The 26,246-nt window shown below is 41.9% G+C and overlaps 2 long non-coding RNA genes across 2 annotated transcripts in view; both read left to right on the forward strand.

Moving 5' to 3' along the window:
* Positions 1-26,246, forward strand: part of LOC308587310 — a 242,547-nt gene that overhangs the window by 171,015 nt on the left and 45,286 nt on the right. The gene's annotated exons all lie outside the window — the stretch shown is intronic.
* Positions 117-24,501, forward strand: LOC308587306. Its single transcript, XR_014008312.1, has 4 exons — positions 117-343; positions 15,336-15,509; positions 22,595-22,969; positions 23,449-24,501. It is a non-coding gene; the product is annotated as an uncharacterized lncRNA (long non-coding RNA).

Here is a 26,246-nt window from a genome sequence, read left to right on the forward strand (position 1 = left end):
TAAATAAATAAAGCAGCTGGAGAAGAAAGGGGAAGAGGGTGGAGAAAGAACTGAGAATGGAGGGATGCCTTTCCCTTGGGACTCCCTGGGAAACTCACCAAACCTGCTGTACCTGGAAGTGCATGCAGAGAATGCAGCTGACTGCTTAATGGGACACAGCTGGAGGCAGCCTGAGGAAGCTCCATCCACCTTAGTGCCTGCCCATAAAATGCAAGCCTAAAGTGAGAGACCAGAATGATGTCAGCATCAACCCTTCTCTTTGTGAGGCTTTTGCAGGTGTGCTGGGAGTTTGTTTCAACCCTTGGTGAGAGCCAGGAGGCTGAGTGGGAGGGTGTGTCCAAAGGTGAGATCATTTATGTTGGTTTATATTCATTAGTAATTTTGTGTTAACGTGCTATTTTCATATGTTAAGTGCATATTTTTAAATTTGTTGTTTAAGTTGTTGTTGCTTTAGTTTTCTATAGATATGTGTACACACACAATATGTATAGAAATAGTGTAAATAAATAAGTCAAATAGTTCAAAACTATCCCACACAAACTGAGTCCAATTGTGGTAATAAACAGAATCTGCATGTCACTTGCTGGAGGATTTCAATATCCATGTGTGGGCCACCTTAAGTGGACCTGCTTGGACCTCATGGCTGCCATGAAAGCCATAGAATTGTTTCCAGAAGATTTGTAGTCGCTGAAACAGGCCTGCCTGAGTGATGAAGAGCTTGTTGTGGGGTCTGGCTTGGGGAGAAGTGTAATAGAACCCTTGGTCACCTGCTGTGGTGAATTCACAAAGCATTTTGAAGGGGAATTTGCAGGTATCGGTTCTGAGCCTGATGCCACAATTGAGGTACCTAGAGCACCACCTAGTTAGATTTTGTGGGATTATTTTCAGTTGTCACTATCTGAGGAAGTGGACAAGAAGATGCTTGAATCACTCTATCTAACCACATATAGCCTTTACTCTTGATTAGGCCGATCCAGAGGGTGCTGAATACCCTGTTTTGTTGGAAGAGAACCTTCCCAGATCTGGAAGAATATTGGAGCCACCACACAGTTACTAATATCTTCTTGGGCAAACTTTGTGCATTCTTAGAGGAAACAGATTATCTAGAGTGATTCTGAATTCTGGGTTTAGGCCAGGGTTTGGGACTGAAGCAGTTTTGGGTACCTTAATGGTTGGTTGACCTATTCCATGAGACAGATTAGGATGGTAGTGAAAATGTGTGAACCTGCTAGTTCTGCTGGATCTCTCAGTGGGTGTTTTTTAAAAAAATACCATTGACCATGGTAGCTAACTGGACCAGCTCTGCAGAATGGAAGTTGGGGGCATGGTTTGCAGTGGTTCTGCTGTTGTAGGTTCTCTGGGTATAGGTGAACAATCATTCTCTGAACTGCATGAATTTCAGGAGATGCATTTCTGTATGCACATTCCAACATGAAAGTGTAATGGCCTAGCTGCCTTGGCCTTTTCGGTTTTGGCCCCAGCCTGGTGGAATGCTCTATCACAGAAGACCAGGGTCCTGTGGGACTTGACATCCTTCTGCAGGGCCTGCAAGATGGGGCTGTTCCGCCTGGCCTTTGGTCCATGCCCTGTTTGACCGCCCCCCCCCATGGGACCCCTTAAGTTAACCCTTTGGCCCTTTTATTGGCTCATGTGGGACCAACTTGGATAGCTGGCCCTGATGAATACTTGAGGCTCCCAATCCCTATGGTTGTAATTCGTGGTCAGTCATTTAATTTTATCCTGATTCTGATTTTTAAGCTGTATTTTAATTAATTGTTTCATTGTGTTTTAAAGTACCGTATTTTTCGCTCTATAGGACGCACTTTTTCACCTCCAAAAATGAAGGGGAAATGTGTGTGCGTCCTATGGAGCGAATGCAGGCTCCTTGGCTTCGCGGCAACGCGCCTGTCCAGCGAAGCCTGAGGAGGAACAGAAGGGTCTCCTTCTGTTCCTTCTCCAGCTTCGCTGAAGGGGCGCTGCGCCCTCTCCCTCTCCTGTGAAGGAGAGGCGCTGCGCAGAGAGAGAAGGCGTAGCGCCCCTTCAGCGACGCGCCTGTCATGCGAAGCCGGAGGAGGAACAGAAGGGACTCCTTCTGTTCCTCCTCCCGCATCGCAGCGACGCGCCTGTCCTGGAAGCCGAAGGAGGAACAGAAGGGTCTCCTTCTGTTCCTTCTCCAGCTTCGCTGAAGGGCGCTGCGCCTTCTCCCTCTCTGCGCAGCGCCTCTCCTGTGAAGGAGAGGCGCTGCGCAGAGAGAGAGAGAAGGCACAGCGCCCCTTGAGCAACGCGCCTATCAAGCGAAGCCCGAGGAGGAACAGAAGGGTCTCCTTCTGTTCCTTCTCTAGCTTTGCTGAAGGGTGCTGCGCCTTCTCCCTCTCTGCGCAGCACCTTTCCTGTGAAGGAGGGGCGCTGCACAGAGAGAGAGAAGGCACAGTGCCCCTTCAGCGACGCGTCTGTCCTGGCTTCTGCTTTAGCCCTGCGCAGCCTCTTTGGACAGGGGGAGCCTTCATCCCGCTGCCCTGAAGAGGCTTGGCGGGGTTACCCCAGAAGCCAGAACAGCCACACGGTATCCCAGAAGCCAGATCCCTCTTGCTGTTCTGGCTTCTGGGGTTCAGAATATTTTTTTCTTGTTTTCCGCCTCCCAAAACTAGGTGCGCCCTATGGTCCGGTGCGCCCTATGGTGCGAAAAATACGGTATTTGATATTTGATGTTAGCTGCCCTGAGCCCGGTCTTGGGTGGGGTATAAATAAAAATTTACTTACTTACTATTTAACTTACATTGTCACATCCTCCCAACACCTGCCCCACTGTGAGCACATTTATACCTTTTTCAAAGTAGTGTAGCCAGGAGTGAAAAATAGGGAGCTAATTAAGCAGGAGATGAAAGCATTCATTAAGCAATGCCCTCCATTTCAATTTAGTGCTAATTTTTCCAAAGGGGTTTTCCTTTCAGCCTTGCAGTACCTCCCTTCTTTTCCCCAGATGTAAGGTGTTGGTGTGTTGCTTATTTTATCAAGGCATGGGTGACTTCAAGTCTAGCCCTGCCTTAGCAGACCCACGAACAAGGATGCTAATGCACTTCTGGCTCAAAGTAAATGAGACATTATCTAAGTGCTAAGGAAATAAAATGTGAATTAAAAAACGGGGATTATTTGTTTTATCTGTTTCTGTCAAAGGGGCCAAATCTACAAAGGCAGTGAAATAATTCTGTCCTTGCCTTTGCTCCCCCTCCCTTTCAATATGACATCAGCAACATAGGAAAATGTCCCCATCTGTTATAGTAAAAGCAGATATATCAGTTCTGTTTTGTCTCTCAGAAGCTGTCAAGACTATGCACACCATCGTCTTAAAAATATGGTTCGGTTCACTCTAAAAACTTCTATTTATTTTTTTCTATTTTCTCCATCGGTGAATAAAAGTCTGAAAATGCACTGTCAGAGCATTTCCGGTAACTTTTAAAATGGATGTTTAGAATAGCATACATCAAATATATTTCTCTGCATCGTACGCATGCCCCAAATAGGAAGTGAAAGCTTATGTCTACCATCCTGTTCTGTGCTCTTAGTGAGCCACTAAGGTTGTTCACTGAACAAGGCTGAGCTGAATGAAAATATACTTTGAAAAGCATGATCAAAATCCCATAAATTGAAGTAAGAACATTTATCCCCACAGGGAATATTCTACACGATGCATGACCTACGAGTAGAAAAAACTAGGCCATGCAGTTCTGTAGTTATCATTCTTTTATCTTTGACCTAATATGGTAAAATGGAGCTGTATATGTACCAGCTTGGCAAAGCGTTGCAGCCAAATTTCTTCAGATTTTATTGGAAGCAACATACTATTAACAGTTGGTTAGTCCGCAAAGTTTCATATAAGAGGCATAGAATAAGTAAGAATTAAAGGGAATACTTGGCAATCACATTAACATATCTATAGCTGAGACACTAAACACTGTAAATCCTTTCTGAAATGAGAAAGAAAGCAAAAAGGCTGAGCCTTGTAGAATTGATTAAACACTCAACTGGTTAGCAACAGAGGAGATTACGAAAAAATCTCAATATGCAGCCAGTCCAAAAAGCCTTTTATTGTTAATTTCAGGCCTCTTAGCTGTCTTCTTTCAGCACAAGGAGCAGGAAACGGTTACATTTGTAACAGATAGCAGGCATGTACAATCAGACTAACTCCCATTTTTGGAGAAGATACTTCTCAGTTACACAGGCCAAGCAAAGCACATTTTATACCTCAAATGTGGTTAGCCAGTTAGAGGACACAGTGCAAATGTGTATCCAAAACTCATCGCCGCTCACATCTCCCTGCCAAAAGGGCAGACACAGATGGTATATGTGCGCCCTTAGCTGTCAATATGGCACCATGTTATATATGTTATGTTTCTAGATCCCCATAGCGCTAGGAGTTTTACTAAAGGGTTGTAGTGGGTATATGGGAAAACACATACGCCAGAGACATTTATGTGCCAGTGCTTGAAGCCTCTGAGCTGAGATGGGAGAGCTAGAGTGCTTGATTTTAAATGCAAAAATATGAAAGAAACCTCTGTAGGAAGGACATAGGGAAGAGTGTTCTAGGGGCAGCATTGTGGGTATATCAAAATGGGGAAGACTCCTCCACACAATCACTGGCCATAATCACACCTTACATTTAAAGCATTATGATACTACTTTTAACAGTCATGGTTTCCTGAAAAAATTATGGGAGCTGTAGTTTGTTACGTGTGCAGTTTGGGAGTGCCCACTGAGACCACATAACACCAGTCCTGAAAGACCTACATTGGCTCCCAGTACGTTTCCAAGCACAATTCATAGTATTGGTGCTGACCTTTAAAGCCCTAAACCCAGGTTAGTGGTACCTTGGGTTAAGTACTTAATTCGTTCTGGAGGTCCGTTCTTAAGCTGAAGCACCACTTTAGCTAATGGGGCTTCCTGATGCTGCTGTTGCGCTGCCGCTGCACGATTTCTGTTCTTATCCTGAAGCAAAGTTCTTAATCCGAAGTAATATTTCTGGGTTAGCAGAGTCTGTAACCTGAAGCGTATGCAACCTGAAGCTGTATACCTGAAGGAGCATCTCCACCCCCATCGTTCAGCCTGGACACTGAGGTCCAGCTCTGAGGGCCTTATCCGAGGCAGAGGGCCTTATCGGTAGTGGCGCCCACCCTATGGAACGCCCTCCCATCAGATGTCAAGGAAATAAACAACTGATTTTTAGAAGGCATCTGAAGGCAGCCTTGTTTAGGGAAGTTTTTACTATTTGATGTTTGTTGGAAGCTGCCCTGAGTGGCTGGGGAAACTCAGCCAGATGGGTGGGGTATAAATAATATGTTGTTGTTGTTGTTGTTGTTGTTGTTGTTAAGGGTTAGGAGTCCTGCTTTTTCCTCAGAGGTACAATTCTCAGAGTGGTTTAATAGTCAATCCATCTTCCCAGATGCCGGAGATCTTCTGGATGCAAAGACAGATGTGCTACTAACTGATGTTTGGCCACTCAACTCATCACATTGAAATTGTTGGTTAAGAACAAGAGATGTCCCCTGTGTATTATGTCCAAAGTGCCTTCTGTACAACTACTTTCACACACTAGAGATGACAATAACAAGTAACTTTGATGTGAACATTTATGCCTTTCATAAGAGAGATCACTGAATGAAATGGGATTGTTGCTCTGGTTTTGTTTTAAAAGATAGAATAGCTGGATGTTTGCAAAACTCTTGTTTAGTTGGTCCTCTTAAAAACCACTGTCTAACATAGCCGCTATTATGCGGTTCTGCACTTTGTATGACGATATGGTGCATAAATGAATCCCAGATGGTAGAAGCTTTCATCACCTATTTATCATCCTATCGGGTCCCTTCTTTCTGAATCATTGACTCTGCAATCCTGTCAGCAGTAGGAGAATTACTGTTTGTCCATCCCATTACTCTGCCTATAATTCTAGCAGATTGGATGTGGCGAATGCGAATGCCACGGTGACCTCACTTTAAAGTTGTGAGAACATCTAAAATTTAAGACTGGAAAATATGTGAGATTAGATTAAAGGGGGGCATGTGGAGGCATTAGATAAGGATAGCATCTCATCAAGGGGTACTAGGGCAAAGGAGGGAAGGATTAAGGAGGTGGAGGAGAGGTGTGGAAATAGGCTGGATAAGTAAGATAAAAAGATAGAAAGTAAGGTAGAAGGGCTGATCTTTGAGACAAATTACACCTTTTTCTTAGATCAGCAGTTTCACATTTGCCTTCTTTGATAACTCTTAATGTTGTCGATGCCGTCTAGATGTGCAATTTGTCTCTTTTTAATTTGTCAATTCCTAGAGAAGTTTGAAAACAAGACTTTTAAAAACTTAAGTGTAAGAATTTAGATGCTCCTGTATACAAAAATGGCGGTGATACAAGCACATTTAGTCACAGGGTACAGCTGGTTTCTCGGTAGATAATATGAAATAGCAGGAAAGACTTTGGGTTTAAATTTGAAGCTTCAGTAGATCCGGGTTGCATGCCACTTTACATCTGGAAAAGAGCAAAAAGGAACTGTTTGAAAATTCTAGGGTTATACCAGGCAGACAGACGTATTCAAGACAAATGTCTTGGGCAAACAATATCCCACTTCCACTAAAAAGTTGTTTGGGCTGAGCTATCACAGTCCAAACAATGGGTACATTGAAATGAAAGTGAGAGAGAGGTTTCCATTCATGAAGGAAGGAGGCAGGAAGCTTTCATGACCTTTAACAAGCATGCAGCTCCCATTTAATAGCTGGTGGAAGAATTTGTTTGAGATCAGCCCCCAAACAGAAATGCCTTCACAGCGTTTCCCCACAAATCAGCTGGTGCTCTTTGCACGGCTATAGGTGTCAGTCCTGCTGGAGTCCACAACTCTTTGAGACGTGTTTTGAAACAAACAGCCACTCATCACTGATAATCAGACCAAGATGCTTCAAATAACATCCATTTAGGAGTTATTAATTGTTAACACGTACATCAAAATATTCAGCATTGCATAAATTCATCCTGTTCTCCAGATTTCCAGGGATATTCCACCACCAAAAGATGACAAAACCAACTTTTGTTAGAGGATATTTCTGATACACCCCAAATTCAGAATACAATATAGCTTGCTATTTATATTTTTAAAAAAACGGCCATAAGAATGCTAGGTAACATGAAGTACAAATTCTAGTTAGAATTGCACATTTGTTTTTCACATTAAACTTGGCTGTGAATAATTAGAGACTGTCGAGTTGGTATAAGGGGGCTGGGATCAGAAATCTCCATGCCATAGATTTTTAACATAAACAAAGATCATAATTAAATGCACAGGAGCACTTGTAAGCAGCTGTACATTGATCTAGATAATCTTGAACATCTTCATGGCTGGTAACCTGGTCAGGAAATTTGACTGCAGCTGAACAATAATACTATTTCAATGCAAATAAATAATTTCCCACAAGCAAGGTGAACAGAAAGAATTTGGAGAATTCAAGAGTGGGGGGCGGGAATCATTGGCAAGAGAAGGCACATGGGACAGGATTCAGTTCTATTTAGCCTTGGCAGCTTAGAGTTGGGATGATAAACTTTTTAAAAATGGTACAAAATAGCTACAGTACAAGGAGAAGGGGATGACAGAGGATGAGATGGTTGGACAGTGTTCTCGAAGCTACTAACATGAGTTTGACCAAACTGCAGGAGGCAGTGGAAGACAGGAGTGCCTGGCGTGCTTTGGTCCATGGGGTCACGAAGAGTCAGACATGACTAAACGACTAAACAATAGCTACAGTACTGCCAGTTCCATGGGGGATGCTCAGACAAGATGCTCTCAATGTGTCCCCCCCCCCTTTCCTGAGTGTGTCTATCTTACCCTCCTTGCTTGTGTTATCAGTGCCCATTTGATTCTCTCTCTTTCTAAGCCCAGTCCACACCACTTCCCAGAAGGATTGGACAAGGTGTGTGGAGACAACTGCACATCTTCATTCTTTTCACTGCTCACTCACTTACAGAAGCAGGTGAAAAGCAGGCAGCAACAGCAGGAAGGAGAAAGTGCAAGGCCAGCAGATTGGAATGCTCTCTGGATGTTGTTGGGCAACACCGACTCCCATCAGGATGGCCAATGGTCAAGGATGATGAGATCTGTAGTTCAAAAAATATGGAGGGCCCAGTGTTGACTACCTCTGTCCTAAGTACTGCTGCTCCCTACTGGGCTATGTGTCACAGCAAATGCCCCCCAATGTCAATGCCTGGTGTCTGCTCTGGATCATAGTTTTTTCTTTAAAAAGACACTGACAAGGGACAATCAGGATACTTGGGAAGTTTAAGGACATATTCTTCTTCATTTTTATTTTAAAAAAACAAAACCATGCTATATTTTTTATCTCTGTGGGTGCATAAACAAATACCAAAATGCGTGACTCCAAGTAGAGAGTTGGAACGATTTGCTTCCTGTCTTTATTAAGTTAAGAGACAAAGTATTTGAAGAATGATGAGCTACATAAGATGAATTGATAAGAATGTTGTCATGAGAGCTACTACCAGCGGCATGTGTGTACTTTCCAAATGGAATTCCAAACAGGGGAATAAGAGCTCAAATGAAAAAGAGCATTTAAACCCATTTCTGGGAAACAGCTACAGAATGGAATGTTGGTGTAAACTGTAAACCTTTGGGCTTGAAAGGAATTATTTTTCTACCAAAGCCTCATTTAGTGGGCATCTCTTGCGGGAAACGGCCATATCATTCCCCATCTGCTGCTTGTGCCAAATTGTCCCAAGCCATGTACCAGTTAAGCTCCTGGATCCCTCTCATAGAAATTGACCCACCACTGGAGAGCATCTGGTCCCCATTTGTAGAGGTATTGCTTCAGATCCAGGCAGCAACTTAAGTTACAAGATGAAAAACATTTCACTTTTAATTTAAATAGTTGAGGAGTAGTTTACTCTGGATTTTTCAAACTCAAGATTGGAATCAGTTTGATTTAGAAATGAGTTCAGATTCGAACTTTCATTTACAAATATGTCTTGATTCTCACTTTAGGACTGAACAGTGACACGCCTTGCAACTTCAATGTGAAACAATTGGATTTAAGATAGTTAAGCTGATCTGAGGTCAATTGTATGTTTTAAGCTTAGTCCTGAGTACAGGGATTTAACTGGCTTTAAATCCCCAAGAACGTTCTAAGCACTTTGCTGCCTCAGATGGATTGGTGATGGGCAATATGCCTAAGGTCTGTGATCAACAGAGAGCCAGAATCAAAAGAAACCAATTGGTTATTTACATGAATTTTGTGTTAAAAAACAATTTAGGTGTATGGTGTCTGCCTCTGAGCATGGGATTCCAGTAGGTGCAATCATGGCTAATAGAGAATGTTAGCTCAATCCTTCATTATTTGTCTATCACCGCAATCCAAACCTCTGTTTCACCTTACTAGGGTCTCCCCTCCAACCATCCCAAAATAGATCAGCTGGAGGCTGCCTGTTGTGCAACATCAGCATCTCTCCTCTGGCATGGAACCACAGCTGGATTCTTGGCAGCAGTAGCCCGCGAAAAGCTGCAAAATGGGGCGTTCCAGGGATGGAGAGGGTATGAGCTAGCTCAGGACCCACTGGATCACTTGATGGCATTGGCTGTCATCCAGACTAGTGCAACACAAAGCAGAGTTTGGCCTCCACCTTGTCTTCCATCTCAGATGGTGTAAGCAACAGGGTGTAGGATGCAGCAATGCCTAGACCACTCTATCATTATGAATCAAGCTAAACTAGTGGTCATCATCATACACTTGATTCCTAGCCTTGTGTTAAAATGTTGCTGTTTTTGTAGATCTGTTTTGCTGCAAACAGTGCTAAACTACACAGAATTAGCCATATTACGATGAAGGAATTGGAATTAAATGTTTTGTCAGAAGGTTTCGATCCACCATCAATGGCATATTTTAAATCAAAAGGAGGAGACACATGAGAACCAGGGATTTGTTCCTGAACATATGTTCCTGATGTTTCAAGAAGCTTAGGAAAGGCAAATCTTAAACAAATGGTAATAAAATGTTTGTTTGTTTTTTTTAAAAAAATTGCATTGTGAGGGTTACATCAAGTACCACAAGCTTTGATGGCTGAGTTGCAGAAAACAAAACAGGAAATTGCTCTAATGGAGAAAGAAAAGAGGCTTGATTAGAGCAAGAAAAACACCTGCTCCATACAATGGGAAAAAAGCTACACTACAGAATCAACAATTTGCCTGCCAAACTACACTTCTTACTCAGAGAGACCTTGAAAAAGGAGAGAGAAGGTCTCTACTCCAATATAGTTCTGCTATTTTTATATACCACCTTTGATTTTCTCTTTATCCAAAAAGTTCTAGGACAAAGTATCTGTGGCATGAAAATGGTCAGAGAATGAGTGAAAAGAATAAATGGGTGAACTGTGTGTGACTGTGTATGTTTATAAGAGGCTGTATACTGAGGTGGAAAGTGCCATGCTATTGAATAATTTTTTTTGGGGGGGGGGGGACATAGTCATGAGTGAAAAGTAATTCAGTGAAAAGTAATTGAAAAGCTATGCATAGGGATCGTGTATATCATAAAGAGTTTATCTAGCAATGACTTATTATTGGATTATCAGGGTAGGTATAAAAGAAATTAAGACAAATGATTTTATTTGGTGTCCAATAAACAGAGCAGGCTAGGCAATATAAAAATAGACACAGAAGAGAAAAGGATGATGGGAAAATCAATCCCAGCCCCCAGCCCCCCCAAAACAAAGACACCTGGAAACAAAAGAAGGATGAGAGACAACAGCCACACACAGAAAGTTTGCAAGAAGCAAAATTAAATTTAAATTATTGACCCAAGCAGAAGATATTTACTGAATAAAAATGCTTGGTTAAGGTGGTCTGTCACACAGAGACTGTTGAGAGTTTTGCTGCAAAAGGAGGCACTCTGTCAGTGTTGAAACACTTCTGCCAATGCTGGCTGCACAATATGGGCAGAATCTCATGAAAACACAGGAGGCTGCCATATACTGGGTCAGACCATCTGGGTCAGTGTTGTTTACACTGACTGGCAGTGACTCTTCAAGGTTTCAGGCTGGCGTCTTTCCCAGCCTTACCTGAAGATGGTGAGGGTTGAACTTGGAACCTTTTGCTTATGCTCTACAATTCAGCTTGGCTGCTCCTCCCCCCCCCCCAACTCCCTCCTCCAATATCCTGTTTTACATTTCAAGCTAGAGGAGAACTTTGGAGAGGAGATACAGCTTGATTCATAATGTAGCTGAACATTATGGACCTTAAAAAAAAATCTGCCTTCTGAACAATTACAAATGTGGTTATTTCAAATCCCAAATTCTTGACACCTGCCAAGTTTGGAAAAGAGGGTGGATATATTTGAGAGATATTGAAGGAGCAAGTTTCATTTAATGTGACCCATTGTCCTTTGGCACCATGGAAATTCTCAAAAAGTTCTGTGTGTACAACTAATTTGAGGCATGATGGATTCAGTCCAACGAAGAACATATTTATAATAAGGCACACTTAAAATATTGCAAAAACAGACACTCATATCTTGGCTTGGATAGAGTTTGGGAGTATGCATGAAACTTATGTCCAAAATATTTGGCCTTGTTAATTTCAGGGTGGGGAAAACCTGGCTGACTCCAAGGTTAATCTGACATTTTAGATTTTAGTAAATCACTTCATTCAAAATTTTAGCAATCAGCAGATTTTTATAAGACTGAGATAATGTCCCATAGATGCATGCATTCTAAGTTTGAATATTAGACAAGGCTCATTTTTGCTATGAAACGGAACGTTCTAACTTTCAGAGACTTACTCTTAATGAGGATCATATTTAATTAATGGCAACTATATTGTGTGGTACAGGTATTTTTATTTATTAGTTATTTATTAAATTTGTATATTCGGTACTTGTTCAGTTATTTAGATTAAGCCAGCTTGCTGTTCAGAGCAAATTGTTTCAGATAGGCCAGGTGAAACTACTTTTTGTCTAGCTGGTTGCTTGCCAATAGTGAAGTTGGATATCTTCTTCCAAATGAGAAGCAGCAGGATCTGTAACAGTGGGATCTGATACCAGAGATCTTCAGGGCAGTGGAAAATCAAAGAGTTGGCAGTTTCTGAATTTGGAAACAGACAGTACTGTGAATCTAGCTAACAGGAAGCAGCTTGTAGAACTACAGGAGTAGTTGCTTTGGGCAACTCATTCAGGACCAGTACTTTTGCAGCCTGTTTTGAGGAGTCTGGTTGCTTCTAATAGACTCTCCTATCCAATTTGTAAATAAACAGATTCTCCCTACCCCCTCTTCCTCTATCCCGCCTCTCCCTCAAAAATGCTAAACTTTATAGCAGCTTCCCTGAAATTCTCTCAAATCTGGGGGGGGGGGGGTAATCAAAAGACCTGATGCATGCAGTAGCCATTGAAGTGGTAGTTAGATGAGACCCCAGAGGACTCAAAAAGGTTCACCTTTGAGTTCACCTTTTTTGGGGGAAAGCAATTAATAATTATAATAACTTTGAGTAATAGTTTGTAGATTAAAATTTGGCTCCTGATTAATAGGTTAACAATGAGGAAACGCTGTGGAAGGAATTCAATGTAGCAATGAGGATATTGCTCCATCTGAGCAAACATTTTTGCTTGCCTGGGAGAACAATCTTCCCTCTCTTCCCCCTATATAATTCTCTGGGAGTTATCCTACCCACTCCCAGGGCCATGGGGGAGGAGAGGGGGAACCCACTCCACCCCACTGCACTAACAGAAGCCGTCATGTGGGCTTCCACTAAGTGGAGTCTGTTAGTAGAATCTTGTACAGCGATTCTGATAATGTGAATGTATTTCAAGTTAACGAACCGACTAATCCATCAGGTAGCAGCCACAGAGTCAATTAACAGCGCAATACATGCCTACTTAGAAGTAAATCCCATTGTGTCTCAGTAGGACTACTTCTGAGTAATTGGTATACCATTGCACTAACCACTTATTTTCTCCATTGAATGCCTCTTGCTGCACTGAAGAGTTAGGTCCAAACATGCTTGAGCAAAGCCGATGTAATTTATGTGGAGGTTAATGCTCTTATAAAGGCATTTTGTGTGCCCCCAAGGCAATTAAATACTGCGAAAGTCAAAGAAATAAAAACTTTTGGTGCTATTTCCCAATAGCTGCCATAGGAAATTTATGAGGTGAGAATTTCATGTTTAGGCACAATGTCGTGTTTATTGTTAGCTGCCTGGAAATTAGTAGAAAGTGATTGGGGGGGGGAACCCACTTTCTTTTCTTATTTTAATGAACTCTTTATATATTTGTTTGGGGACGTTTTGGGTTTCTTTGAAAGAGTTTGATACTGTTTTGCTTTTGCTTTTAGTAGTTATTGCCAGACATCAGCAACACAGCTCAGCTTGATAAATGACAATAATGAACAAAAGTGCCATTATTACCTTTGGGATAGTCGGGTTTATTTTACTTTCAAGATTTAAATACTGTTTCTGTAGACAAAAACAACACAACCACAGTGACCTGTAATTTAATAACATTAAATGTATAAAACCTCTGTGTTAGTGCAATATGTCCAGAAAAGGTCAGAAATAAGCACAGCATGCATTGTTCTTAGTTTAAACAAATGGACTTACCATTTAATAGGTCACTCCACAATAATGTAATATGATATAAATAATAGAAAGCATTTCCTTCTCCTATCTAGGTAATAAAGCATACAGTTTTCATTTGGTTCCTGATCACAGAGCCAAGGGTGATTCAAACAATTGATTTAAAACTCGCAAGACTCACTCCCTATAAAAACCAAAATTAGTTACCGTGCCCTGCAACTGAAAACTAATTTTAAAGCACTATGTAACCTAAAGCAGTCTAAACATGACCAAATAACATTTTACCACTGAAATTTGACTCTTTTGAGTTTTGATAGGGGACAGATCCTTTGATAGAAACTGCAATAGGAAACAGTAACTTGGTATTATTGCTCTGCAATGGACTCTAATCCACAAAAGCTGATGCCATCCTAAATGTTAGCCATTAAGTTGCAACAAAACTCTTTGGGTTCTTTCCCCAGTACAGTGGTTTCTCGGGTTACATATGCTTCAGGTTACAGACGCTTCAGGTTACAGACTCCGCTAACCCAGAAATAGTACCTCTGGTTAAGAACTTTGCTTCAGGATGAGAACAGAAATCGTGTTCCCGCAGTGTGGCGGCAGCGGAAGGCCCCATTAGCTAAAGTGGTTCTTTAGGTTAAGAACAGTTTCAGGTTAAGAACGGATTTCCAGAACGAATTAAGTTCTTAACCCAATATGCTGCATTGGCCACATTCACACGTAACCCTAAAACCATGTCTTAGAACTATTTTAGTGACCTTGAATCAACCTGCGCAAAGTGTTGGGCTTCTGTGGCCCCCTACTTCTTTCCTGCTAGGTGTGTTCTCCTCCTCCCATCCACCCAGGAGCAGGACTTCAGCAGAGTTTTATTGCATCCCAGTTTAGTCTTACATTTGAACAAGGGATCTTGGTTTAAAAAAACATTCTGGTAAGTTTGATATCAAGCCAGCTTCAAACTATGGCTATAAACAGAGCTGTCTTTCCCATTGGTCTTAGCGGTTCGTTGCGCCAGGGTGCCAGTCTCTCGGGCAACCTAGTGAATGGGGGAGCTGCATGGTTTTGCCAGCAGCCTCCCCTTTCCCTGCATGCCCGCCAGCTGCACCCCGCCAACTATATGGCTGGTGGGCATGCAGCTTCCTCCCCAAGCCTCCACAGGAGGAGAGCGATCCCCAGAGATCTGCATGTGCTAAAGATGGCCCTGCTCCCTGTCGTTGTCCTTCTGCTGCTTCCTGGCAAAAGGCGGCACGCAGCCTTCCCTGGCTGCCTTCTTGGGTGCCCCAATGCCAGAGAGCATGTCCACCAGCATGTTTTCCTGCTTGATCGCCGCCACCATGTTGGGGATCAGGGTGGTGGGGGAGGCAGAGGACATGTTCCACCGCACCCTCCCTTGTTTTGGAGTTGCCAGGGGGGGCGCTGGAGAGATCTTTGCACCACGGCACTGGATATGCTTAAGACGGCCCTGGCTATAAAGTTAGCTTGTTAAACTAACCAGAGTTTGATCTAGGGTTCAAACATAACTGCTAGGCCAATGTTTAATATGAGTGAAATTAAATACTTCTGAACTCCTCACTGCTTCACTCAGACTCATTCAAGTCCCTGCAGTGCTAAACTATGACTTAGTGTTATGTATCAATCTATCAACAGGCAACCAGCTAGGTAACTGCTATGGTGCTAACTTGTTCTTAGGAATATTTTTACTGTTCTACATCCACATTGGTTGGGTCTTTTTTCTTTCTTTCAGGAACAATTTGATAGAAATGGGCTGTAAGATGGATGTCTCTCAAGATATTCTTTTCAGGACCTTACGCTTCAAAATCCTTGACGCAATGTTATGTGAACATCTTGGACCTAGAGCTGCTTGCTTTGAAGATACAATGCCAAAAAAACAGCATACCTTTGGCCAAGTTGTAGAAAGGTAATTTATTGGGGCTCATGCCTCTAAATGAAAATATCATTTAGGAAATGGGGCGCACACACACACAAACACATATGCACATAACCTATATATCTCTGAAGATTCAACAGTTAAGTCAAAACATCATGAAAACATTGAAAATTCAGTTTCTAATTTTATTTAACAATGTTGGTTTTAAAAGAAATAGATAAAAAATAATGAGTGGGTTCCAACTTAGAATCTAATATTAAAAATAATAAAATTAGCAATATGCAAAACATGCACATTGATGCAGCTGCCAAAGTGTAATAGAAAAAGTAGTAATAAATTACTCTTAGCACCTAAATAGCACGTTTTGAGAGTTCAAAATGCATCATGTACATTATCTTAGTAAGTCTTACAACTGGCCTGTAAGGCACTTAGGTCAATGAAATCAACTCTATAGAAAAAATAATAGTGGTTTGCTTAACCTAACCTAATACGATGATGGTTACAGTAAAATGTTGTCCTTGGAATTTCCACCTCTAACTTATCCTATGCAAAAAAAGGTATTTATTTAAATCATTCATTGTTATTGTTTACTAATTTTCTATGCCACCCTTCAACCAAGGATCACAGGGTGGTTTATAATAGAAAAACACAAACTCATATAACATGTATCAATTAAATCACAATTTTTTTAAAGAGCCTCCTTTTCCTATTCTCAGGAACCTTTTAATCAAAGAGCAGCTTTGAATAGCTCCAGCTTCCACTCACTCCATACATTTGTATTTCAGAAGAATGCTAGTGATGTAGACTAACAAAAATTTAAATGTCTAGATAGAACCATTAGAACCATTCAAAAATGCTGAATGCAAACCAGAACTTTCTCGGTGGCAATGATTTCACAGGATTCTCTCAGGCCATTTTAAATTAAAACAAAGAGCTTTTAAAATGCATTTTTGCACTTTGTGAATCTATTAATAGATGGTTCCTATTGCTGCCAGATGGCAGGGTGTTACTATTGCAGTATGTCATGATCAGGCAGGAGACAACAACCAGGGCTTTAGCAGAGACATCTCAAAGTGTACATTTCACAGTGATAATATATAACAAGGTCCTTCTCTTCCTGATGTTGCAGGAAAGGGGGGGGGGGTACCAAAGGCCAGCAGGAGGTGTCACAGGATTTGAAGCTGGCTTTCACATCCAAGTTTAGCATTCAAGTCATCATTGGCTCCTCATACCTTAGGCAAGAGAACAGTAGTGCCTGTGAAAAGAGAAAAGGGAAATTATATTTTCCACCCAAGCCTCCAGGCAGACATAGCAGGAAGTCTGCCATTCACACCGCCCACTCCACATGAGTCCTCCTCTTCTTTGATGCCAAGGCTGGAGCTATTTAAGGGAGCCCTGGCAAAGTGTTATTGATTGACTCTACCTCCCTGACAAAGCCCCTTCCAGTCTTGGGCCCTCCTCTAGTGGAATTACCATTGTGTTGCCATCTTGGGTGGGCATCTGCGAGCCACCTGCCATTTTTATGTCCCCACAATTTATTGACAGTGACATTCAGGGGCACTGTGGAATAGTCAAAATGGTGGCCTCCTGCTCTCCCACTGCTGCTGCTTTATAATCTGAGCCAAGGAATGTTGGAGCAGAGTTGGAATGGGGCAGTGTTGGAGAAAAGCAAACAAATGTCCTTCACCCGAACTTCTAGTTAAATGACACAAGGACACAGTTTGTCTAGCAATCTAGCCAGCCCTTGCTTGTAGTCTTTGCTACAATCCCCTAAACTGGAGCTTGCCAATGTCTTAAGCATTTCTGCATAGATTATAATACCTGCAGCATTTACAACTCCTGTGATACTGCTCAGGAAGCAAGTATAACTTTGGGTGTGTAGGGAAAGGGCCTAATTAAATGGACTTCCATTGTCAAGTGAAAAACACAGATGCAAGAAACTGATTCCCCAAGTTTGTTGCTTTCTTTTTTTTTTTTAGAAAAAAGGATTGGTCTAGTGCAGTAAAAACACTGGTATTTGTGTGCTTCAGGTTTGGAGTTGGCTTCAATGCAGCTTCATAAAAAAGAATATCGCATTGCCATGCAGATGTGTTAACCTTTTAACAATAGCCAGGGTAAATTGATATCTGGGCAGAAGATGTACAACTCTGACATTCCTTGCAAAATCAAGCTTTCTTTGAAATTCATGAAGTTCAACACACATCCATTGAAATAACAAGCCCCAAACTATATTTAGACATTACATTCCAAAAATTCCTATATGACAGGTAATATTGCCCCCCTCAAGCAAGTGCTTCTGTCTTGTAACTGACAGCACAGGTTGGAACATTTGTGTCAAACTTCTAGGGTTGAAATCCTGGGCGTAATTGCAAAATATACCATTGAACTCAGTGGAACTTACTTCTAAGAAACTGTGCACAGGAATGGGCAGTACGTCAAGAAACTTGCTGTGGACAGAAGATAAGAGCTAAACTAGACATGATGTTAAGTGTTTGTGTGTGTGTGTGTATAACAGCCAAGGGGATACCTCAGCAATCTCAGGGTCATGGGGGAGGTGGGTGAGAAGACAATTAAAACTGTCTCAGCCACAGTCCCAAAAATTGTCTCCCTGAAGCTGCTTTTGGTCTCCATGGAAACCAGCCAAATATTATTTATTTAAAATATGTGTCCCACATTTTGATCATAGCTAACATAATCATATTTAAATCATGCTTCACAATCTGGCTTTCTAAGTGCATGTAGGACCAAGAAGCCAGTAAAATCTAGGCTGGAGGAGGTATCTGTTAGGTGGATTTGTAGCTGGTTGGCTGACTGAACCCAAATAATGGATAATGGATCCTCATCATCTTGGAGGGGGGATGACAAGTGAGGCGCTGCAGGGTTCTGTCCTGGGCTGCTTGTTGTTCAATGTCTTTATAAACAATTTGGATGAAGGAATTGAGGGGATGCTCACCAAATTTGCAGCAAATGACACCAAACTGAGAAGGGTAGCCAATGCCACAGAAGACAGAAATAGTATTGAAGAGAACTTTAACGGATTGGAGAACTGGGCCAGAACTAAACAAAATAAATTTGAATAGGGACAGGAAGAACCAGCTGCACATATATAAGATGAGACACCTGTATTGCCAGCAGTACATGAGAAAAGAATCTAGGTCTCTTGGTGGACCAAAAGCTTAACATGAATCAACAGTGTGATGTAGCACCAAAAAATGCTAATGTTATTCTAGGCTGCATCAAAAGAAGTATAGTGTCCCAATAAAGGAAAGTAATAGTACCACTCTATTATGCCTTGGTCAGACCACACCAGGAGTAGTGTGTCAAGTTCTGGGCACCACAATTTAAGAAGAATGTTGACAAGCTGGAACATGAGCAGAGGAAGGCAACCAAGACAATCAAGGGTCTGGAAACCAAGCCTAAGGAGGAACAGTGGAGGGAGTTGTGTATGTTTAGCCTGGAAAAGAGGAGGTTGAAAGGAGATTTGATAGCCATGTTCAAGTATCTCAAGGGCTGTCACATGGAAGATGGAGCAAGCTTGTTTTTTCTTGCTCCAGAGGGTAGTATCCGAACCAATCAAGTTACAAGAAAGGAATTCCAACTAAACATCAGGAAGAACTTTCTGATGGTAGGAGCTGTTCGACATTGGAATGGACTCTCAGGAGGTTGTGGACTCTGCTTCTTTGGAAGTTTTTAAGCAGAGGTTGGATGGCTATCTGTCATGGATGCTTTAGCTGAGATGCCTGCATTAGACTAGACAGCCTTTAGGGTCTTTTCCAACTCCACAATTCTATGATTCAAAACTGGCAGTGGGATAGCACAATGCAGTGGAAGCTTGCTTTGGAGGCATAGTGCAGGCCACGCAATAAGCACATAGGTCTGTTTTCCAACACTTTACTTTTATTATTGGCCACTTAACACAAGCTGCCTGGGCAGCTGCCTCACTCTGCCTATCGATTTATCATGCAGGCATGATAAATCCATCTTCACAGGAAAATAGGACCGGAGCTGCCTGTCAAAGACATATTCAAACTTGTCAAGGGCAAATACGTTTTTTACAATTCTGAGAGCATCTCCTACACTTCAGCCCCCTTCTATTGCTAAGCAAACTACAGGTGTACACTGAGAGCGCAGGTGAAAGGAAGTTGCTGATACACCTCTTTTGTAGTGAGGCTTTTGTTTATACAGCAAGAATGGATATCAATAGATGAATAGATATGAACCAGAAGGGCTGAGGGACTAAAGCAAACAGCCTGAATAAAAATGGACTTGCATTGGGAGTCTTCTTTCTATTTGCTTCAAGTGCTATTATTTCAGTAATGTGCATTTCCAGAGCGCATAAATAGGATAATAACATAATATTAATGTGGGAGGGGGGCTTATCCACACTTCCGCTTGTCTCCCCACACACCCCTGGGAAAACCTGAGGTTTAGAGCTGCATTGGAACAAACAGATTGTAGTTTGCTCGGATTCAGTGGTTTTTCCTGGGAAAAGCAGTGGGATGAATGAAAAACCACTCAGACCCATGCTTTCTAGGCACGGGACAAGCAAAGTGGGGATGAGCTGTCTCCCTCCCTTGCTCTCTCTCCTCCATCCTCATAAATTGAGTATCTGCAGATGTTATAAAATTGCTAAATCCTCCCTTGCCTCTAGATGGTGCTGTGCAGCCAGAAATTTAGAGGGGGAAAAATTGCAAATAGTTCCTGACATCTTTTTCAAAAGTTTACAGAGGTCTGTGATTTTAGCATCCTGTTTCAGGCAGTATATTTAACCCACGTTGTTTCTCACCATTATCTGCTTAGTCTGTGGCGTATATGCTTCCTATGAACTGTGCAAAGGACATAAAGATTTCTTTGCCAGTGTACATAAACATACATAAATATAAGCATTGTCGTATCTGAGGCTGTTCTCAAGCATCGTGTTTAAACTGAACCATCTCCAAGTTGTTCGTATATTCTTTGAGCCTGTTGGTAATATGAGAAGCTTCCCTCTATAATGTGCAATGAGGGGTGATGTGACCAAGAAGCTCCCACCAGGGTGACCTCTGGAAAGGGCTCCTGTCACTAACCTCTCTCTGACTCCTACAGTCCTACAGACTGTCTTGCCAGAGTGGTGCATGCTCTAGTTATCTCTCACTTGGACTACTGCAATCTGTTCTACGTAGGGCTACCTTTGAAGGTGACCCAGAAACTACAAGTAATCCAGAATGTGGCGGCTAGACTGGTGACTAGAAGTGGCTGCTGAGACCATATAGCACCAGTCCTGAAAGACCTACATTGGCTCCCAGTACATTTCTGAGCACAATTCAAAGTGTTGGTTTAAAGCCCTAAACGGCCTTGGCCTGTATACCTGCAGGAGTGTCTCCACCCCCATCATTCAGCCCAGACAGCCCAGGTAATATTTCTGGGTTAGCAGAGTCTGTAACCTGAAGCGTATGTAACCTGAAGTTTATGTAACCTGAGGTACCACTGTATACCTGAAGGAGCATGTCCACCCCCATCGTTCAGCCTGGACACTGAGGTCCAGCGCTGAGGGCCTTCTGGTGGTTCCCTCACTGCAAGAAGTGAGGTTACGGGGAACCGGGCAGAGGGCCTTCTCAGTTGTGGCGTCCACCCTGTGGAATGCCTTCCCATCAGATGTCAAAGAAATAAACAACTATCTGATGTTTAGAAGACATCTGAAGGCAGCCCTTTTTAGGGAAGTTTTTAATGTGTGATGTTTTATCGTGTTTTTAATATTCCATTGGGAGCTGCCTAGAGCGGCTGGGGAAACCCAACCGGATGGGTGGGGTACAAATAATATATTATTATTATTATTACACACCTAAGAAGAGCTTGCTGGATCAGGCCAAGGGCCCATTTAGTCCACCATCTTGTTTCCACAGTGGTCAGTCAGGTGCCTGTGGGAGACCTGGAAGCAAGACCCAAACACAAGAATCTGCTCTCCTATGGTTTCCAACAACTGGTATTCAGAAACCTACAGCAGGCATTGGCAAACGGCCCTCCAGATGTTTTGAGACTACAATTCCTATCATCCCTGACCACTGGTCCTGTTAAAGATGATGGGAGTTGTAGTCCCAAAACATCTGGAGGGCCAAGTTTGCCTATGCCTGACCTACAGCCTCCAACTATGAGGAAAGAGCATAGCCATCGTGGCTAGTAGCCCTTATGCTCCAGGAATTTGTCCAATTTAGACAACCATCTTTTAAACCCATCCAAGTTGGTGGCCATCGCTGTCTCCTGTTGGAACAAGTTCCATAGCTTAACTACAATCATTTTAAAGTTGAAATCAAGCAAAGTGCCTGCTCTTGTGGAAGCCTGGGAATAGAAAATGCCAGGAAAGGATAGCCAAACCCTATGTGGACTATAATCCCTGTGGGCAGAATGTGGTAAATCCCCATCACACCCCCCCCCAAATGTATTTTCTGTGACTTCAAACTTTAGCAATCCTGCACAGCAAACAAAGTTTTTCGAGTATAGTAAATAAATAACACATCAGAAAGTGCTCACCATCTTTCTCACAGACAGGATAAAAATAATTAGAGGGAATAACCTTTGGGACCTCTGGAAGCTTTTTAAATTAATGTTGAGTGCAAGCAAATATTCCAAAACAGGCTGATGAAGGCTTTCTATTTAACTGAGGTTACATTTTTATTTTTATTTTAGCATTTGGGTTTGGAAACTTGTCCAGTCTTCAGTCATGTTTGCAATCAATTAAATGCAACCCAGTTTGTTACTCTTTTAAATTCAGGCATTTGCGTTTTATGGAGCTGCTTTTGTTTCCCCTTTTGCAGACTTTGCCATAAGATGGTCTCCCACCTCCATTAGCAATTAAATGAGTGTATTTTATATATAAAAACATGAGTACATAGTCTGTCTCTGATTAGAATGTTTTGTGCAAAACCTTTGAAGAGAACCTCAACGCTTTCCGCTCTAAAAGAGATGCAAAAAAACCAGATTTTGTGACACAATCCAATTGGGAGTTTGTCAAACTGTGTGTCTGTTTCTATATATGTTTCAAGATATGTAGGCAATTCAAGGGATTGTGGCAATTTGCTACTCATTGAGTTCCTCAGTTTCTCTTAATCTCCGTTTCTTATTATTTGCTTCATCTACAGATCTTGGTGGAAAGAAGCCAATGAAAAGGTGCCAAATTATCAATTGCCAAATTACAAATCTCAAAGTTCCAGAGACACATGTACAGTACGCACTGATCTAACACTTCACACCCCCAAAAAGAAAAAGTCAAAATGAGTTACTTTCTTGTGTGGTGACATTGTCACAGCAAGCCATTATTGTGGTCTACCACAAAAATGGAAAAATTGTTTACAGACTGCGCTGGATTTGATCCATCTAACAAATTAAACTTAAAGGCTATCTGTCCACAAATAAAGAGATGGCTTTAATACAAAATAATTTGTGTGTTTACAAGTGACTAACCCTTCAGTGCCATTGGCCCAATCCTGTAGAACACCCTGTCAACAGACAGTGGTGTAGCGTGGGGGGTGCCAGGGGTGCCGACCGCACCGGGCGCAACATCTGGGGGGGCGCGAGTCCAGAGGGAAGGGACAAGTTCCTTCCTCCGCCGGGCTCCCCGCCGCCACCGCCAGCCTTGCGCCCTAGCGCGCGCGCCCCCCACCGTCGCTGTGGCTGCGCTCCGCTCACTGCTCGCAGGAGGAGCAGCCGCTGCAGCAGCGCCGACGCCGCCACCGACGCCTGGCCGGGCACGGGCAGCCTCTGCACCCTGCCGCCGCCGCCATCCCCTCGGCCCAGCCACAGGCGGCGGCTGCTTCTGCCTCCATCCTCCTCCGGGCAAGCAGTGTTGTTTGCGCGGCAGCGCCAGTGGCAACTCGCAGGTTAGGGGTTGGGGGGGCGCAAATTACTTGCCTTGCCCCGGGTTAGGGGGCGCAAATTACTTGCGTTGCCCCAGGTGCTGACAACTCACGCTACGCCGCTGTCAACAGAGATTCAGCAGACGTCTTCTGTGCCAACTTAATTTTTAAAATATATATATATTAATAAGCAAAATAAACCAAAGATAAAGAGCATAAAAATACAGGTTGAAAGCATTCAGTGGACATTATCACTGAATCTGTTCCAAAACATTACCAAAAACCCCCACCCATTTCCCCCATAAACCTGTTGTGCTGGGTTATATGTATTATTTTATAATACATTAGTTTAATCATAATTACTATGGAATAAATTTCTCAGTCCATTTAGATATAGTAGGAGCTATGCTTTCATCCCAGTTTTTAGCTATTATAATCTTAGCAGCAGCTATAACACTTGATCGTTTTCCAGGATAACATCCTCTAGATAACCAAGCAGAAATATTTTAGGTTCCAAGGGTATTTGATATCCTAACATAGCATAGATATTATCCTGAATGGATATCCAGAATATGTCTATTTGAGGACAATGCCAGAAGATATGTATGCAATCTGTTTTATTTAATCCACATCTCCAACATTTAGCCAATCCTAACTTATTCATGAAATTCAATTTATAAGGTGTTAAATACCATTTAAAGTAGTTTTTTTAGGTCTGCAGAAATTATATTAGAATAGAAGTTGTCCCAAATCCAGTTCCATTGTTTCCTAGTTATTCTTTGAATTCAAATCTCACACCCATTTTCTCATATCTGTATCCTGGGTCAGATCCAAGTTTAACCTTCTGTGCCAACTTCTGAAAACTTTTTTTATTATGCCAGGCCTATGCAGGCAATTAAGAGTGCATTACTCACAATGGTCTATTGCTGTTTGTTTTTAATTCTTTTGCTTTTAACTTGTTTTACTTTCTTATGCTTTTTTGTATGACTTTATGTTCTTATATTGTGGTAAAGCACTGTGATATAGTTCTATGATACAGCAGTAGATAAATATTTAATAAATAAATAAGAATGAAAGCAATAAGTATACCTATAAAACAAAATCACCTAGAAGAAGACATGTAAACGTGACCCAAGCATTGAGGACTAATTTAGGCGTGTCTCTCTTCTCTTCTCTTCTCTTCTCTTCTCTTCTCTTTTCTCCTCTTCTTTTGTTCCTTTTCTTGCAAATTTTACATTTTGAAAGATATTTAACGGGGAAGGAAGCAAAATAGGTTTACCAACTTGCAAATAAGTGTTTTTACTCCCAAATTATTTGAAATAGCATTACCAGCATTTTTGACTGCAATTGTAGCTGCGTATTTAGCAGAAGCTTGGTTACAAGTGCAGGCATTAAAAAATAATGTTTATTGCATGCTGTGAAAAGCTTCGCCTACAGATGTCTGCAGATCAAGCTACTGTTAAGAGCATAAGAGCAGGCCTGGCCTTTTAATTTTGGGTTAGTTGGCAACACATTGTACTTGCCTTTTCATTTCCTACATGTGCTCTCTCTTAGCTCGATATGTTCCTAACTGTCTGCTGTATCCTTTCCAAAGTATTTCTTCACTAGACTTCTTTCCTTTCCTTTTTTCAATTATGTCAAGTAATAAAACGAAATGTGTTTACTCTGTAATTAAGAACTTGGAGCGAGGAAGAGTTTAATCTGGCAGTAGGGAAACCTAGCTAAAGGGTAAAAACACAGAAAATGCTTTTTAAAAAATTTAACAGTTCTTTTAATGCAGCCCACAAATAAATTCTTCATATGAGGTTACTGGTTCCAACTTTCTAATGAAGAAATCATGGTGGGTGGGTGTTTTCCCTCCGCAAATGATTATCCTCCTGTCAAATGTCACTGGTATATGAACCGCAGCTTGGATCACATTAGTGGTTCACTATGGAATGGGCTGCCTAGCCTGATCCTTAAAGGTCAAGGCTAGACCACAAACTTGTGTCAGTTTCTTATAACATTTGCTGTTGTTTCTTCTCCCAAGAAAACCTTGGGAATTTTAGTAGGGTGAGGTGGTGAGAACTCCTGTCTTTCATATAGTGCTACTGGTAATGAAGGTCTGGGAATGGGAGGAAAAACCTCATAGAATGACTCTGTAGGGAGCCAGATGCTTAGTGAAGACTTTTTGTTTATTTTAGATTTTCCCCCCCAGATTTTTATGGTTAATCCTATTTGAATTTGCCTTTATTTTCTTTATTCATTGTTGCTGGGTTATTATTTTTTTGCTTCTGATCACCCTACCTTTGCTTCTCACCTCTGCAGCAGGAAAAGGAACTGTATTTCAACAGGTACTGAATTACTAGTACAATTGCTTTTATTATTTATTAAATTTCTATACCACCACTCAGGGCTGGTTTCCTTAAGAATGGACACGTTTGATCTTCTTGCAGTCCATGGGACTCTCAAGAGTCTCCTCCAACACCATAATTCAAAAGCATCCATTCTTTGGCGATCAGCCTTCTTTATGGTCCAGCTCTCACTTCCGTACATCACTACTGGGAAAACCATAGCTTTTACTCTATGGACCTTTGTTGGCAAGGTGATGTCTCTACTTTTTAAGACACTGTCTAGGTTTGTCATTGCTTTTCTCCCAAGAAGCAGGCGTCTTTTAATTTCGTGGCCATCTTCAGTGATCATGGAGCCCAAGAAAGTTAAATCTCTCACTGCCTCCATTTCTTCCCCTTCTATTTGCCAGGAGGTGATGGGACCAGTGGCCATGATCTTCATTTTTTTGATGTTGAGCTTCAGACCATATTTTGCCCTCCCCTCTTTCACCCTCATTAAAAGGTTCTTTAATTCCTCCTCACTTTCTGCCATCAAGGTTGTGTCATCTGCATATCTGAGGTTGTTGATATTTCTTCCGGCAATCTTAATTCCGGCTAGGGATTCATCC

Source organism: Podarcis bocagei, assembly GCF_964188305.1.
Source record: "Podarcis bocagei genome assembly, chromosome: 5".
Classification (NCBI taxonomy): domain Eukaryota; kingdom Metazoa; phylum Chordata; class Lepidosauria; order Squamata; family Lacertidae; genus Podarcis; species Podarcis bocagei.